General features: G+C 40.5%; 1 long non-coding RNA gene across 1 annotated transcript; it reads right to left on the bottom strand.

Moving 5' to 3' along the window:
• Positions 1–4,680: 4,680 nt before the first annotated feature.
• Positions 4,681–5,814, bottom strand: LOC109207769. The gene is made up of 2 exons (XR_002065057.1): positions 5,519–5,814; positions 4,681–5,162 (listed from the first exon to the last, which is right to left on the bottom strand). It is a non-coding gene; the product is annotated as an uncharacterized LOC109207769 (long non-coding RNA).
• Between the last annotated feature and the right edge of the window lie 6,903 nt (positions 5,815–12,717).

Here is a 12,717-nt window from a genome sequence, read left to right as displayed (position 1 = left end):
ATACAGTTTATTATGACGCATCTCGTATTGGACTTGGTGCGGTGTTGATGTAGAATGGCATGGTTATTGCTTATGCTTCGCGATAGTTGAATATTCATGAGAAGAATTATCTAGTTCATGATAAGGAGTTAGCATCCATTGTCCACGCGCTGAAGATTTGGAGGCACTATTTATATGGCGTGTCATGTAGGTGTTCACGGATCACAAGAGTTTGCAATACTTGTTCAAGCAGAAAGAGCTAAATTTAAGGCAGAGGAGGCGGTTGGAGCTATTGAAAGACTATGATATCACCATCTTATATCATCCGGGGAAGGCTAATGTGGTGGTCGATGCTTTGAGTAGAAAGTCAGCCAGTATGGGTAGTCTTGCATATATTCCGGTCGGTGGGAGACAGCTTGCTTTGGATGTTCAGGCTTTACCCAATCAGTTCCTGAGGTTGGATGTTTCTGAGCCTAGCCGTGTGTTAGCTTGCACAGTCGCTCGTTCTTAATTAAGCGTATCCGAGATCGGTAGTATGATGATCCTCATTTGCTTGTCCTTATAGACACAGTGCGACACGGTGGTTCCAAGCAGGTTACAGTGGGAGATGATGGAGTTTTGAGGATTCTAGATTGTATTTGTGTGCCCAATGTGGATGGACTCCGAGAGTTGATTCTAGAGCAGGCCCATAGTTCCCGGTACTCTATTCATCCGGGCATCGCTAAGATGTATCAGGATTTGTGGCAGCATTATTGTTGGAGGAGGATGAAGAAGGATAATGTTGCATATGTGGCTCGGTGTTTGAATTGTCAGCAGGTAAAGTACGAGCATCAGAGGCCTGGTGGTTTGTTCCAGAAGATTGAGATTCCTGAGTGGAAGTGGGAGCGTATAACTATGAACTTCGTTGTTGGACTCCCACAGACTTAAAGGAAGTCGATACAGTGTGGGTTATTGTTGATAGGTTGACCAAGTCAGCGCATTTCATTCCTGTGGTGGTTTCCTATTCTTCTGAGCGGTTGGTAGAGATCTATATTCGGGAGATTGTTCGTCTTCATGGTGTGCCCGTGTCTATCATTTTGGACTGAGGTACGTAGTTTACCTCATATTTCTAGAGGGCAGTTCAGCATGAGTTGGGCATACGGTTCGAGTTGAGTGCAACATTTCATCCTCAGACGGACGGATAATTTGAGCGTACTATTCAGATTTTGGTGGATATGCTCTGAGCTTGTGCTATTGACTATGGAGGCTCCTGGGATCAGTTTTTGCCTTTAACGGAGTTTGACTACAACAATAGTTACCAGTCGAGCATCGAGATGGCTCCCTATGAGGCTTTATATGGTAGGCGGTGTCGGTCGTCGATTGGGTGGTTTGAGCCGGGAGAGGCTCGGTTGTTGGGTACAGATCTAGTTCAGGATGTCTTGGACAAGGTTAAGATCATTCAGGATAGGCTTTGTACAGCTCAATCCAGGCAAAAGAGTTATGCCGACCGTATGGTTCATGATGTGGCATTCATGGTCGGCGAGCGGGTGTTACTTTAGGTGTCGCCTATGAAGGGCGTGATGAGATTTAGAAAGAAGGGCAAGCTAAGCCCTAGATTAATTGGTCCTTTAGAGATTCTTGATTGAGTGGGAGAGGTGTCTTACAGTCTTGCGTTGCCACCGAGTTTATCAGCCATGCACCCAGTATTTCATGTGTCCATCCTTCGGAAGTATCACGGCGATCCATCCCATGTGTTAGACTTCAGCACTATCCAGTTGGACAAGTGCTTGTCCTATGAGGAGGAGCCGCTATCTATTCTAGACCGGCAGTTTCGTCAGTTGAGATCGAAGAGATTCGCTTCTGTTCGTGTTCAGTGGAGAGGTCAGCCTGCCGAGGCAGCTACGTAGGAGTCCGAGTCCGATATGCAGAGCCGATATCCCCATCTTTTCTTCGACTAAAGTACTTTTCTTATGTTCGTTCGAGGACGAACGATTATTTTAGAGGTGAAGAATGTGATGACCCAAAAAGTCATCACTCGTTTTTAAAGTAAATTCTGAGTTTTGAGGCGTTAAAAACCTCTTTTATATCACCTCGATTTGTGTGTGTAGTCCTGGCGCATTTCCGGAAAGCTCTTATGTTTGGGTGCATGGTTATCTTCTTGTGAGGTTTTGGGTATGGCGTATTGGTAAGTTATTTCGGCTAAAGGAAAGAACGTAAGTGGTAAGTTGAGCAAAGGAATTGATAAAGGTGTGCCATAGTTGGCCTTATTGACTCACGTTCAGGCTTTGGGAAGATTCAGGATTTATGCTTCGTACAGAGATGGTTTACAAGAGAAGTGATTCCGTCAGGTGTTTCATGGAGATGGATGTTTATGTGCCAGCGGAGCCTTGGAGTTGATTATATGCCGGACCAAGACAGAGTGGGCGACTCTCAACGACAGTTCTAGTGAAGTTAAAAGGGTAAAATGCGGTGCCCAAAGATTTCAAGCCCGCAACACTGTTAAGAATCAAGCTTTTGAAGCAGATTATGATACGAGGCTCGGAATGATCTATGATATTTTTGACTTGCGGTGTAGCATTGGGAGGAAAAGACTTCGGATTTATAGAGGAATTATTACGAGGGGTGTATCAGTTGAAGGTGTGAATGTGCGTGCAAAGAGGGCATGAAACGGTTCATGGGTTTGGAGACAATGTGGTCTCATAGATTTGGGTCACTCAAGATGAGTGCGGATTTAGGCTGGTAATGTAAGGAATAGAGCTAATATTATATCTAAGGCAAGACAAGGATGAATTAGGAGAAGTCAGATTGGCTAACCATGGTTGACTTGGTATAATGGTGGTGGTAATCAGTTCGTTCAGCGTGATTAAGTTATGCGTGTGATATGTGGCGGTGCGTGCAAGGCTCGACGGCTGCCGTAATTGATTTTATTTGGAAGTATTCAAATATTATGGCATGTTATGTGTAGTCGGATCACGGAGGGGTTATGGTGGTTTAGACCACTACTTGAGGTTGAATGTTCTATGGTTATGAGAAGTTACTCGCGTATTGCTATGGTTCTCTTGGAATCAGTTAAGTAAATGGTTTTTGTATGATGAAGTGTATACCCTATTCGCGGTTCAGAAGTTACGATGAAATTCTTACACTGTCGTATATTAGCATGTTAAGTGAAGTGAGCAGTATAAAATTTGAAAGTGAGGATAAAAGTTGCGGTTCGGTATTGGCAAGGATGTTACGAGCTCAGATGAGTAGGAAAGGGATTTGAATGTTTAAAGTAAGCTGGTATTGTCTTCACCGGCACCTGAAATCAGTGTTTTGTGAAAGAGGCCTTGCATCCCGGTTATGGATTCTTGATTTGCTTTACATCATTAGTGTGGCTGGTTGTATGGATGTGCAGACTTGTTACCTAGTGCAGGAGGTCATGGGAGCGAATCTCATGAGAAAATTGTATGATTGTGACATGTACTCACCTGATTGATTGAAGAGTTAAACCAAATATGAAGATTGTGGTAGTATTACTAATTTGAGAATTTATGCTTGAAGGGCACTAGGTTTATTGGGTAGTGGACTGTAGAGGTTTACTCCGATTATGATGGTTGTTCTGGTGAGTTATAGTAAAAAGGGGTACTTATGGACCCTTGAAAGGTTACTAGCTTAGTATGGTGCGATCAGAATCAGCTCGAGGTCTATGAATGGATTTAAATATGGATATGGGCTCTATATCAGGCCGAATGTGTTCATTTCAGCATAGCGCTCCCTATGAAGGAGTATTTGGGTGTTGGATGCTATTTCGTCGTCGGCTAATTCATGTAATGCTATATTGGGCCGTGTGAGTTATGAAACATCTTGATAAATTTCTTATGTGTTGAGGTTCTGCGTAGCGATGGTGTTATGTGTCACACCTCCTTTTTTACCCGAGAGGGGGTATAAGGGAGTTTTTCCAATTAAAGTGACATAATTCGAAATGAAATATTTATTTATTTAGAGTCGCCACTTGGGATATTTATTATGGTGTCCCAAGTCACCGGTTTATTTTAAATTCCAAATCGGGGAAATTTGACTTTATATAAAAGTCTCCAAAACCAGAAAACTAGGTAAGGAATTTTGTTAACCCGGGAGAAGGTGTTAGTCATTTCCGGGTTCCGTGGTTCTAGCACGGTCGCTTAACTATTAATAATTAGCCTAATTATCTTATTAATTACATGTTTTAAACCTATTGTGCATTTTAACTTTATAACCGCTTTTATTATTTATGGAGCTATTTCTGGAAAAAGTTACGATTGTCGTACACTTGTTTGTTTTTGTACATGTTGCGGATTGTGTCATGGGAAACCGTACCCACAATTTACAACATGTGTAATTTTTATTGTTCGAAGTTGTTGTCGGGTCACATGAAATCTGCACTCGAATTTGGAAATTAGGTATCACAACTATGTCACGGAAACCGTACCCATAGCCGTGATGATTCATTTATTAATGGCGCTTAAAAGCAACTACGCATATTAATAAGATTCAATTACTTGTCTATAATTTAAGATTACATAGGAGGGTCTGAAATTGTGAAATTAATTGGGGTAGATGCGTATCTGAATACTAAAAGAAGTATCACAAATGGTCATAATAAAAAATTATAAAACTAAATACAATCAACTTTGAGTAAAGAATATGAGAATTGAGTTTAAAAAAAATCGTGAGTTTTAATTACAAGAAAATGGGCCGGATGTATAGTCTTGTTTATGAAAATATTGGGCTCTCATTGCCTCGCTGAAATTCTTTATTGGGCTGATAACTAATTTCGACTAAGCCCATCACAATGACTAAATACAAACTCTTTACATAAATAACCAAATTTTTGGTAATTATCCTAGGACAAAATACCAAAATCATACTACTTTTTACTGAACATCTTGAAATATACGTTTGGCAAAATGCTGAATTCTGACAGTAAGCTAATGAATTAAATTTCTAATAGGAACTTCAGAGAATGATAGAAGTATTGTTTTTAACAGGGATTCAATTACACCTTTCAAAACAAACTTATACACTGTGAAAGGCTACAACCAAGAAATTGTATGCTAAAGCTATAACAAGATATCAAAATAATCATTCCTCAGTTCACCATAATAAAATTCCAGCAAATACAACCAATCAATTTTGTAGTTCAGTCTTTAATACTTCTGACATTAGCCATCTGCTACAACTTCAATCTGTATTCAACAAAACATGGAATTGATGAACTTCTCAATCTAATAACTAAACTTGTCGAGATAATACTTATTAAAAGATGAAAGGTAACAAATTTATCATCTTCAACATCATTTCTGATATAAATCAGTATCCAAACAGAGTAGAAATTCCAACAATGAACCATTTATGTGAATGATAAAAAATAAAACCCTTAGTTCAAATATCATACACACACGAAATAGATTATTAGAGAAGGAAATCCAAGCAATTTGCACAGCTAAGTTATCAGATTCACTAAATCAGACTTGTGTGTTTAAAGAAACCCAACATTTCACTCACAAAACTCAACAGAAAATACAAAAGATCAGAAACATACCTAGCAAAAAAGAAAAACAGCGAGAAGAAACAAAAGAAATCTGAAGTTCTTAGTTCAGCTCAGCAAAACCAGCAATCAATAAACCCAAAATTTCTGCTCCAACTTCTGAAACCCAGCAAAAACACCTCAAGACCAAAGAAAGCTCGAAACTTCTCAAGAACACTTTTTAGAAAAATGAAAATTTATGTTTTCAGCCGTTTGCCTATCTTTTCTTCCCCTTCCCTTTTTTTCCTAATGATTGGAAAAGGGATCTTTTATAGAGGAGATTTAGGGAAACAAAGCATGTTTTTCCTCATTCAAATGCACCCTTTAAAATTTTAATTTAGTTCNAGTAACAATGGGTACTGTTAGCCGTAGAACTTATAATCTTCATTAAAAAACTGGCCTTTCTTTTAACAATCTGCTTCCTCTTTTAATCAGTATGTGTCCAGTTTACTTTAAACCCTGTTATTTCGTTGCTTTCTGAATTCAATAGATACCATGCCTGTAGGATCCTTGTCCGACACTTAGGCAAGCCTTAGGGTAAAGTTATAAATTAAATCAGTTCTGTTAATAAATACAACCAGCCGGCACGCCTGATTCGGGCTTCTTATCTGAGTTGTGTAATAAATCAGCCTGCCTCAACCTTTAAGCTCTTGTATGTTTAGTACTTAATCAGACCTTAACAGTATGTGTAATTCATGCTAATTACGTGCTTCTTTGTTTAAAGGAGGTATATTTGAGCCTTCGCTTGTTATGTACTTTCCCCCAACTTTTCGTGTTTTGTATGTCGCCTTAGAATTTTTCCCCTTTGAAACCACAAATAAGCCTAACATCCCTTCCCTTTAGGATTAGTAGTCCTCATGCCTCCGGGACTGATAGGATTGGGACGGGTAGTAGCATGCAATAGGTAAATGAGACCATTCCGCGCTTTAATACCTTAACGGGGTGGGAAGGGAAGATATGGATATGATGACCACGCGATAATGTCACGTGTAGCCCCATTGAGGAGTGATTATCGGGCATTGTGTGGGGTGATCCATATTATTAATAAGCCTAGGACCCCTTTCCCATTATTCTTAATTTCTTACTTTTCAACATTTTAACTCTTTATTTTTAAAATCAGTTTTTTTTAATTACTCTTTCAAACCTTGTTTACTTTCAAACCTTTATATGATGAAATCCCCTCTTATTTGAGCCCTATTTGTTTATATGCTAATTGTACCCAAATTCGCAATAATAGTCTGGCCAGGAACCACACTAGTGGATTCTGAGGGGTGCCTAACACCTTCCCCTTAGAATAATTTCAAGCCCTTACCCAATCTCTGGTTACTCAAATCAAATCTCCTCGGTGTCCTAATGCACCCTAATCATTAGGTGGCGACTCTTTAAATCAAACCCAATTCCCAAAAGGAATGAGTTGTCCTCCCAAATGTCATAAACCCTATCTCGTAAGAAAAAAGGGGCACCGATAACGTGTCCTCACCATTTGTGAGAGAATATAAGACATAAGTTTAGAATTATGATATCAAAATTCTCGCACGACAAGGAAATCAAATGAAGTGAAATTTTCCTAACAGTTACATAGCCTCTCGTGGATAAGTACAGATGTCTCCGTACCGATCCGCGAGACTCTCAATAACCAGCTTGTGATTCATGACTCCTATGAACCTATAGCTCTGATACCAACTTGTCATGACCCCAGTTCACCCTCCGTGAACTAGAGTGACGACACCTAATCTCTACGACTCGGTAAACCTAACAAATTGCGGAAAAAGATACAACAGAATAAAACTAGCCAAAACTGCAGAAATAACAACTGAAGCTTTTAAGATGGCGCTCGGCATATACAATGAAAACTCTCCAAAATGAAATTACATTTCCCCAACTTTTGGAATCTCATGAAATCACAAGCTATGGAATAACTATACTGTTCTAACTCCAGAGTGTCTAAACAAAAGTAAATACAGAAGGGCAAATACTATGAGAAATAATGGAAAGGGACTCCTCGGTCAGCGGACGCGGCAGACATACCTCGAAGTCTCTGATGGATCACCCCGCCTCAAGGGTAGTAGGGCTGAGTCCAAGTACCTGGATCTGCACATGAAAAACATGTGCAGAAAAGGCATGAGTACACCACAACGGTACTCAGTAAGTGCCAAGTCTAACCTCTGTCGAGTAGTGATGAGGAAGGTCAGGGCCCTACTGATTATAGCTGAAAACTGAGATAAAACAATATAGAATACGATAATATAATTAAATGCTAACAGTATGAAGTAACACAGGATAATAAGAATGACACCAACTATTACAGAGACAAAAGTAATCACGGAAAGAATACAGCTCAACACAGAGATAACAACTGGGGATCTCCCAGGATACCGTCCTATAGTCCCAAATATAAATATCCAGTGGATCACTCGGGATACCGTTCCGTAGTCCAACTCATAGTGTGCGGGGATCTACCGGAATCCCGATCCGTAGTCCCAAATGTAAATACCTAGTACTGGGGGAATCTTCCGGGTGCAGTCCCGTAGTTCCAATATAAAAGTGCAGGGGGATCTACCGGAATACAAATCCGTAGTCCCAAAGTAAACAGGCAGGGGGATCTCCCGGGATAGCGTCCCGTAGTCCCAAAGTAAACACATAGCAACAACACGAAGAATACTCAATTCAATTCAAATTTCATACCAAGGTAAAACAGGTATTTTTAACCTAGCATGCCGCACAAAATCCAAATAAGGCAGTTTGAGCAAATAAGCAATTAAGTCAATTAGACATGCTTCCCTAAGCTAACAACATGCTTAAATTGCAAGTAGTATAAACAGGAAAGGAAACACAGGTTTAGTTACTTAATGAAAATAAGATTTTCAACAATTAGCACAAGTGCGCACTCGTCACCTCACGTACAAGGCATTTCAAATATCAACAATACCAAATCCTAAGGGGAGTTCCCCACATAAGGTTAGGCAAGCCACTTACCTCGAACTGGCTCAAAATCAACCCGAAACCACGCTCTTCCCATGAGTAGTCGACTCCAAATGACCCAAATCTATTCAAATCAATTTCATAATGTAAATATAACTTCAAGTAACTGATTCCACTAATTAATTCTAAGCTAATACGCGAAATTAGGAAAAATGACCAAAACGCCCCCGGGTCCATGTCTCGAAATTGGGTAAAATTTAAAAATTTGGATTCCTCACACTCTCACGAGTTCAGTCATACCAAAAGTACCAAAATTGGACCTCAATTGGTCCCTCAAATCACCAATCAAAACTCTCCAATTAACCAAGCCCTAACCCCCAATTTACCACTGATTTTCCATCAAATTTCATGCTTAAAATGATAAAAATCACCATAATAACGAGCTTAAGGACCAAAGGCTTTACCTCAATGAATCCCTCTGAAAATTTCCCTTGAAAATGCTCCCCAAAGCTAATTCCCGTTTGAAAAGTGATGAAAAATAACTCAAATTTGCGAAGGCATCTATTTATATGTTCTGCCCAGCTATACCCCATCTGCGGTCCAAATTTCTGCATCTGGGGACCGCTCCTACCCATAATCAACCACTTCTGTGGTTTCCCATTAACCCTCCTTATCCGTACCTGCACCCCAGTCATCGCATCTGCGGTCTCGCATGTGCGGCAAAACTCCCACATCTGCGGTTCCAGCCCTTCTTCCTCCCGGCCGCATCTGCGGCTTTCCTTTCGCTTTTGCGGGCTCGCACCTGCGGTCCCCAAGGCGCAGGTGCGGTTATGACAGCAGACTCAGCAGCTTTAGCTGTAAATTCCCAACTCCAATCTTCCCGTTAACCATCCAAAACCACTCCGAGGCCCCCGGAACCTCAACCAAAAGCACGAACAAGTCATATACCACTATGCAAACTTATACAAATCTTCAAAACACCTCAAACAACATCGAATTAACCAATTAGCATCAGATTCAAGCCTAAGAACTTCAAAAACTCACATATTACGCTTTCGATCAAAGAGTCTATCAAACCTCATCCGAATGAGCTAAAATTTTGCACATACGTCACATTCCACACTATGGAGCTACTCCAACTTCCGGAATTTCATTCCGACCCCGATATCAAAATCTCACTATCGAACCGGAAACTTCAAAAGTTCAACTTTTGGAATTTCAAGCCTAATTAAGCTACGGACCTCCAAAACACAATCCGAACACGCCCCCTAAGCCCGAAATCACCTAATGGAGCTAACGAAACCAACAGAATTCCACTCCGAGGCGATCTTCACACTGCTCCAACTGCGGCCCAAATTCTAAAGCTTAAACTCTCATTTAGGGACTAAATTTCCCAAAACACTCTGTAACTCAAAACCAAACATCCCGGCAAATCAAAATAGCAGAAACAAACGCGGGGAAAGCAGTTAATAAAGTATTGGGGCGTTAATTCTTAAAACGACCGTTCGGGTCATTACACGTTTGGAGCCCCGAGGGCTCGGATAAGTTTTGGACAGGCCACAGAGTGAATTTGAACTTAGGAGCAGCAACTGATGTGTTGCAGGTCTACAGGCTTCACATTTGTGAAGCCTGGCTCGCAAATACGAGCTCGCATTTACGACTAACCATCGCATTTGCGATGACTGCGCAGGGGGTGACCTTCGCATTTGCGAGGCTCAATGTCACAAATGCGACCATAGCATGTACCACAATTGCGAACAATTGTTTGCATTTGCGAAGAAAGTAGAGGCATACCTACCTTCGCATTTGTGAAGCCTAAGCCGCATTTGCGAACCAGTCTTTGCAGATGCGATATCTGCACTTGTGCAAATTATAACTTAGCCGAAATTTCTTCATTTTTTAAACTCTCTCAAACCCTAAGCTCTTTTGGGCGATTTTCCAAAGAAAAGCTCTTCTCCAAATCAATTGTAAGTCGTTTCTAACTTATTTTCTTCAATCTATAACATCTTTTCACATGATTTCAATTCAAAATCAAGGGTTTTCATGGGGAAATTGGGTGTTTTTGGGTAGAACTTAGGATTTTCAAATTTTAGGGATTTGGACCATGATTTGAGGTCCAATTTCAAAACAAATTATATATTTGAGTTCGTGGGGGAATGGGAGATCGGGTTTTGGTTCGAACCTCGGGTTTTGACCATGTGGGCCCGGGGTTGATTTTTTACTTTTTGGGGAAATCATTAGAAAACCTATTTTCATGCATTAGAATTGATTCATTTAGCACTTATTGATATCGTTAAGGAAATTGTGGCTAGATACAAGCGAATTGGTGGTGGAATCGAGGGGTAAAGCAGTAATTGAGGCTTGATTATTATCGTGGCATTAAGGCAAGTGTTTGGTCTAACCTTAGCTTGAGGGAATATGAGTTTGGTCTTATTTGCTATGTGTTAGCTGTTGAGTACGACATATAGGTGTGGTGACGAGTATCTATACGTCGGTGTCAAGCGTGCTCGCGAGTCTTATACTATGATTGATGTGACTCCGTTTTGTATTGTCCATACTTAATATGTTGATTTCTAATGTTGAACAAGGCTTATGGAAGTATTCTTGGTAATTGAACATTGTATAGTATTGGCTCAAGTTGAGATTTGTGTTGAGAAGAGATTGTGGAAATGAGAAGAGGTTTATGATATTGTTTCACTTGCCGGGATATTATTGTTATTGATATTGATTCCCTTGCCAGGATATTACTGCTTGTGATATTGTTTTCCTTGCCGGGATATCATTGTTAAACTATTGTTCCCTTGCCGGTATTCTATTGTGATTTTATTGATTCCCTTACCCGAATTTCTTTGTGATTGTTGCTTGGGTAAGGAAGAGTGTAAAAGCACGAAGGGTGATGCCGTGTGATATTTGTAAGTGAGTGTTAATGCACAAAGGGTGATGCTGTGCCGATATTGTGATTTTAATGCACGAAGGGTGATGTCGTGCCGCACGATGGACAATGCCGTGCCTTGATATGAGTGATAATGCATGAAGGATAATTCTGTGCCATGATTATGTGAGGTAAAAGCACGAAGGGTGATTCCGTGCCGATTATATTGGTTCGTATGGTGAGAACAAGAGTAAAAGCACGAAAGGTGATGCCGTGCACTTGTATTGTTCTCCTTACTCTTGCTTATAGTTGAATTTTGGTGTTCTTTATGCTTCTTTACTGAAATTCTATTGTACTTGTTATCCCCCACAACATGTTTCCCCTTCTCAACTTTAACTGTTAGTTCTGTTGTTATTACTTGCTGTACATGATATAACCGCACAAGTTTATTTGGTAGTCTTGTCCTAGCCTCATCACTACTTTGCTGCGGTTAGGCTCGACACTTACCAGCACATGGGGTCGATTGTGCTGATACTACACTCTGCAGTATGTGCAGATCCCGATGTTGTAGCTGTTGGACCACACTGAGGTTGCTGCCTTCAGTCCAGTGGTAGAGACCCGAGGTAGTCCTGTAGACGTCTACATGCCTTAGCGTCTCCCTCTATCTTTCCATTCTGTTTCTTTTATGTATTTCAAAGACAGATTTGTATTTATTTTTTAGACCACTATTTGTAGTATTCGTAGATAGTCCGTGACATTGTGACACCAAATTCTGGGTCGAGTTGTATTTTGGATTTTCGTGTTGCTATTTGGTTAAACTATTCGATTTCGTCTTCCGCATTCCTATTATTATTATTGTTATTTCTGCTGTTGATCGCCAATTAAATTAAATTGTTAAAAAGGTTAAGGAAAAAGGGTAATGATTCTATAATATTTGGCTTTCCTAGCTTCCATGAGTAGGCGCCATCACGACTCCCGATGGTGGGAAATCCGGGTCGTGACAAGTTGGTATCAGAGCTTTAGGTTCCTTAGATCTCACAATTCACGGACAAGCTTAGTAGAGTCTGAGGGATCGGTAGGGAGACGTCTGTATTTATCCCCTAGAGGCTACAGAGTTAGGAAAAACTTCACATCTATTCTTTCCTGTTGTGCGACTTGATTTCTCAATGCTAAATTGAACCCTCTACTCTTGTTCTTTCAGGGATGGCGAGGTCACATACCGCTCTTCAGCCGAACAGCAGCACAGATCGGTGGTGGATCAACTATGTCTTCTGATGCTTTGTTGAGATTGGACAGGTTCACCAAGTTTTTTACTACTACTTTTGGTGGTACATCTTATGAGGATCCCCAGGATTGTTTGGATTGCTGTCATGAGGTTCTACGGTACATGGGGATAATGGAAACTAATGGGGTCGACTTT

The sequence above is a fragment of the Nicotiana attenuata genome, unplaced genomic scaffold (genome assembly GCF_001879085.1).
Source record: "Nicotiana attenuata strain UT unplaced genomic scaffold, NIATTr2, whole genome shotgun sequence".
Classification (NCBI taxonomy): Eukaryota; Viridiplantae; Streptophyta; class Magnoliopsida; order Solanales; family Solanaceae; genus Nicotiana; species Nicotiana attenuata.
Note: the sequence above shows the minus strand (reverse complement) of the source record. Positions and strands in the feature narration are given on the sequence as shown.